Source organism: Egretta garzetta, unplaced genomic scaffold (assembly GCF_000687185.1).
Source record: "Egretta garzetta isolate BGI_Z169 unplaced genomic scaffold, ASM68718v1 scaffold256, whole genome shotgun sequence".
In the NCBI taxonomy this organism is placed as follows: Eukaryota; Metazoa; Chordata; class Aves; order Pelecaniformes; family Ardeidae; genus Egretta; species Egretta garzetta.
In genome coordinates, this window is record NW_009260073.1 from 2,620,188 (window position 1) to 2,626,187 (window position 6,000).

The following is a 6,000-nucleotide window of genomic DNA, read 5'->3' on the forward strand; positions in this document are numbered from 1 at the left end:
GTCTTTCCAGGTCCTTACTGTCAAGGAGTTGGCATATGACAATGGTGCGCTCCGTACAAACTTCCACCACATGGGTCATGTGCACTGGGCTTCATCTGGATCTTCGGATAACTGCTTGTTGTCCGGGTCATCATAAATCACCTCCAACATGGCTAATTCACTCAGGTACTGGATACCTCTCTCCGTGGTGGTCCACCTGCCTGGGTGACATATAACATCCTCCTTGAAGGGATACCTTTCCTTCACACCTGACAGGATTTGCCTCCAGAGGCTGAGGGCTCGTGCCCCTTTTCCAATTGCTTTGTCAACGTCCCCTTCCCTAGAAAGGGATTTTAGCTGCTTGGCTTCCCTACCTTCTAATTCCAGGCTACTGGCCATGTTATCCCAGCATCAGAGCACCCCAGTGACAATGTGCTCACCTGGACAATGGCTGAAATATTTTTGCATTACCTCGCAGCTCACTCAGGGATAGAGATCAGGTGGCTACTGCCTCGTTCATGAGTTCTGCCTCCTCCTCCTCTTCTCATGATGGCCCTGCTTCAGAGTAACCTGCCTCATCCACTCCTTCCTCCTTCCCCTTCTCAGGAGTTTCTTCCCGCACTAAACAAGCTGACTTCCGCATCCAGTATTTCATCTTGTATATAGGGGTGACTTGATACCATGCATGGGTTGGTTCTCTGGTTCAGCTGTAGTGCTCGCTGCCAGAGTTGGAGCAGCCACAGCGCCCGTTGTTTTGTCATTAGATCCAGAGACCTTCTCTCCCCCTTGAAGGTACCGAATAGTGTTGAACAGGGCTCAGTAGGAATGGGCCAGACCACAGCACATTGCAGGGATTTGTGTCTCTGGAACTACCAGGGTGACAGCATACCTTTTCCAATTATTCTACTAGTTTTTCAGGATTCTGCACTTGTTCAGGGATGAAGTTCCAAAACACTGGAGGTGCCCACTGTCCTCAGTACTTGCCCATAATATCTCACACACCCTGCCACTCATAACTATCCAGCCTTGGCACAGATCTCTGGGTGGTATTCTTAAATAGTTGTTTAACCTTAAACAAGACCTGAAACATGTTCAGGAGACATAGCAATAGGAACATGCTGCTTTGAACATCCCAAGGACATTCAAAATTCCCAAAAGCTATTATAACTAGCCTGGAGGGGAAGGTGAAGGAGCGGGGGAAAGTGTCCTCCTTCACCTCTCCCATAAATTGGCCCTCCACTTAGAAAAGATAGAGTGTAATTATTGACAGTTTCTGAGAGATGGTTCCTGAAGTACGGAGATGACAGCAATGCTGAGTACAAATACCACCTTAGTCTCACGACCAGTAAATTTATCATATCATAAGCCAGTGTTACCCAGTACAGCAAAACAATAACCTTAATCCAGCCCCCAGTGATGATAAACAGCACAACAGGTAACGTATACAGCAAGTGGGGTGCTACATAATACAACTCTGAGAGCAAGTAAATCAGCATTGCGACCAGCAACTATTAAGCTAAAAAGGAATGCTTATAACAAATTTATTTTGACATGCTCTGGTCAGATCTGTTGTTATCTCAACCCTCTGAGCCCCACATTGGGTGTCAAAAGAACTGCTATGGTTTAACTGGCAGGCAGATAAACACTACACAGCTGCTCACTCACTCACTCCCCCTGCCCAGACAGATAGGGCGGGGGGGGGGAGGTAAAACTCACATATTGAGATAAAGACAATTTAATAGGACAAAAAAGAAAGGAAAGATAATCATCATCGTAAAAGAATACACAAAACAGGTGATGCACAATGCAATTGCTCACCACCCAATGACTGATGCCCAGCCAGTTCCCAAGCAGTGACCGCACCCTCCCTGGCCAACCCTCCCAGGTTTTTTGTTCAGCATGACATCATATGGTATGGAATACCCCTTTGGCCAGCTGGGGTCAGCTGTCCTGGCTGTGTACTCTCCCAGCTTCCTGTGCACCTCCAGCTTCCTCACTGACAGGGCAGTATAAGAAGCTGAAAAGTCCCTGACTTAGTGTAAAAACAGCTCAGCAATAACGAAAACATCCCTGTGTTATCAACATTATTCTCATCCTGAATCCAAAACACAGAACTATGCCATCTACCAGGAAGAAAATTAACTCTATCCTAGTGAAAGCCAGGGCAAGTTACCAAAAAAGTGACTTACGGACAGACTCATTTGAAGGCAAAGATCTACAGATCCATTCTGCATTATTTTCCAGTACAAACCGGAAGATATAACCAAACACACCATAGACGGATTAAGAGAACCAAAGATGCACAGTAATGGCATTTCAGTATCCTTTTTATATACTTACAAGAAACAGGTCTAAACCATGTCTTGCCTAAAATTACATGCATGGCTTGAAATACATGGTAGACAAAATTCTTTTTGGCAATGCACAAAGGATGTCACAAACAACTATTTTAAAGTTAAGATGATCTTCACATTTCAGAGAAATGCGGCTTAAGGAAGAATTATGGATCTTGCATCTGTTCTACCTTCAGGGTTCCAACCCAGGACTTGTTCTACCCAAAAACCCTGACAGCTTTTCATCTACCAGAAAAACCCAGCCTCTGATTTGAAGAGGAGGAGGATTCATTATTGTCTTAAAATAATGAAAACTTCTGAACTAAAAAGTCTATTTTAAAATTCTTCAGTTTGTTTACAGGGGAAATTTTTACCAGGTGTGGCAACAGTGTTGGAGCCCCTATCTGTATGTTTTCTTTTACAAACAGAAAAAACACAGTAATTAAAAAACAAACTTATACTAGAAATACAGACTCATGTAGGAAGAGACACCTGGGTGGCCTCTAGTCTTACCTCCTGCTTAAAGCGGGTCCAATGAGAGCAGGTTGCTCAAGAACTTCTTGAGTTTTGAACATCTCCAAGGAGAGAGATTCCACAATTTCACTGGTCAATCTGTTTAAATGTTTTACTACTATCATGGTAATTTTTTTCCCCAGTGTCTAGTCAGAATTTCTCATGTTCCAGCTTGTGTCTGTTGCTTCCCATCCTATGCCATGCACTTCTGAGACAAGTCTGGCTCTTCCCCAGAGCCTCTCATTAGGTATTTGTGGATGACAGGAAGATGTCCCTTTGAACAGTTCTCTCAACAACATCAGTTCTCTCACCCCCTCCTCACACATCATGGGCGCCAGACCCTTGACAGTGTTCTGCTGGGCTCCAGTATATCAATATCCTACACTGGAAAGCCCAAAACTGGACACAGTACACCAGATATGGTCTCATAAGCCTGGAACAGAGGTGAAGAATCACTTCTTACAACCAACTCACTACGTTTTTGCTAATGCAACCCAGTACGCCATTGGGCTTCCTTGCTACAAGAGCACTGCTGAATCATATTCAACTTGCTCTCCACTAGGTCATGCAGGTCTTTCTCCGCTAGCCTGCTTTGTTTCCAGTCAGTCTGCAGTCTGTATGTACTGATGCATGGCATTACTTCCTCCCAAATGCAGGATTTGGTACCTACCTCTGCTGAGCTTCAAAAGGTTCCTGTCAGCCCATTCATTTCTCCAGCCTACTAAGATCCCTTTGCATAGCAGCCCTGCGCTTCAATGCACTGAGACCTCCACCACTGTCACTTTTTTATCGTATGCAAGCCCTCTGAGAGACTGAATAGAGATCAGTACTAATATAATCAGGTCAGTTTAAAAGTTCTCATCTTTACGTCCTTTTTAACTTTACACCTTTTAATTAACTAGGCACGCTCTAGCTTTATTCACACAAACAGTCCCACTGCACTCACTAAACCTCTACTGACTTCAATGAGACTATCTTACAAATCAAAAGTTAAGCATATGTATTAGCAGAAAAGGGACACTGTTTAAAAAAATCTGTTGCTGATTCAGGAACCATAATAGAAGACATCTCATTCTTACATGTCCGTATGGTTCTATATGACAAATGAGAAGAAAAACAAGTGTCCACAATTTCCAACAGGCCCTTCTAGTAACCCTAAAGTACAATTACTAATGAAGGTTTTCATCTTGGTGAATTCAACTTCCATCACCCCAGACTGCCCAAATATAAACAAACCAAAGTTTTTCTGAGCCTGAAAATTTCAGAGATGCCAACTAGCATCTTACTATTAACTGACACAAATCACAAGACCACTAAAGGCAATGATAAAAGCAAACACCAGAGCTACCCACCAGAAGCCTAAGAAGGGACATGGTATGGCAGACTAATTACCTTTCCCTTTCTCCTGTAAATCACAAAAACATAGCGAACTCCAAAACAAATACCTGCTTCTTTCTCAGAAATGAAGTACTTCAAATTTTGCCATTAACCTACCGTCTCCACTTGAACACTATTTTGGATTCAAGCAAGTTAAAAGTTTTAACTGCTACTTCAGATATCTGCTCATCCAGATATTCATATTCTGTAACTGCAGTTGAGTTTAACTTATTCTCAGCTCTAGCTGGGTTTACCTCCCATGCAGATAAACCCCTGTTTCTTGATAATCGCAAGAAAAGAATGTTTTGTGGTAGAGATACCAACAACCCTCTTCTTGCTAGGAGGAAGCTATGTTTCCCGATGTGTTACCTCCAGTACCAGAGTAGTGGCTTCACTGTAGGGTATCTATTAGCCTCTGACTTGCAGATGGCCAGAAAACACCTTACATTTCTACATGATAAAAGAAACTAGATGGCCAATTAAACACTAGCATAATATAATTTCTTTAAAGCGTAACACCAATGCTCTAGTAAAATATGAAAAAAAAGTCACACATTCTTTAACATACCCAATGAACTACAACCACTTTAAGTGACCACAAGATTTTATAACATGTTTCTATTCACTGTTAAATGCCAGGCAGATTCTTCCTCTCATAAGATAGCTGCTTATAAACAGAGAGCAGGTAAGGATTTGGCTACCCGCTGCAGCATTCCAGTAACTCTATTCTTGAAATAATAACCTTCACCAAAGCTTTCTCCTACTTAATCAAAAGTGATATATTATTCTCTCTCCACCATGCTGCAGCCATGCAACACTTTGTTCAAAGTATATTTTGCGGATTTACAGTTTCAACCCATAAAACCAACAAGATAACAAATTAATGAAATGACATAACAAGAGAAGAGATAAAGTTGAGCAACTGATGCCTTGCCTAGACTGGGATTTGGAGTACGATTTAGTGTACTGCTTCCTCATTTTAAAATTTTAATACAAGCACAGTACAGTACCCTTAACACATATTTAACCAGCCAAGTTACTACTTAGACTAACTTGACAGCTTCATCTTTGTTAAAAATGCAGAAAGTTTAAAAGTTTTATTTAAATCATACTTTGGAGAGCACTCCTGACAAAGAAATTGTTGTTAGTTTCATCTATTTAATTCTAGTATTAAATAGATGCAAAGTTACAAGGATCTCTCTTAAATATACAATATCCTTCTTGTTAACGTGTACAGCTTACAATAAAACTAGAAATAAAAAAGCAAGCAGAGCAAAAATGCTTCTGTTGCTCAAGTGCAAAAAGACTTTAAATGCCTTTTCGAAATACTCAAGAAGCCCCAGACTCAACTTAAAAAAAATTAAAAATCCTTCATCTCCTATCTGAAAACCAGAGAATCTAAAATCCACATTTTAGTGATTTCCCAGAAATACCATTTAAGTCAAGGAAACAGAAAGTGCTACGTAATATGAAAAGTATATTTAGTCATATGAATAGCAAGGATCCATAGCATCCTTGTCCAAGGTTCTATAGATCCTTATCCACAGCAAGGATAAACATGCTTTTCAGAACTCTTCCTTCAGTGATATTTAGAAGTGAAGCTTGGTGCTTCCAATACATACTTCAAACACAGAAGGAATTAATTGCAACCCAGCTGCTCCCTTTTAAAAACATTTCTGGTTCCACCACTCTATTTAAGCCCAAAGGTGAGTACGAGAAGAAGATAGAGAACAAACTTCCTATGTACTTTTTCCAAGTGTGCCTGTCCCCTCCCCCAGGCATTTGTGCTCATACTGCA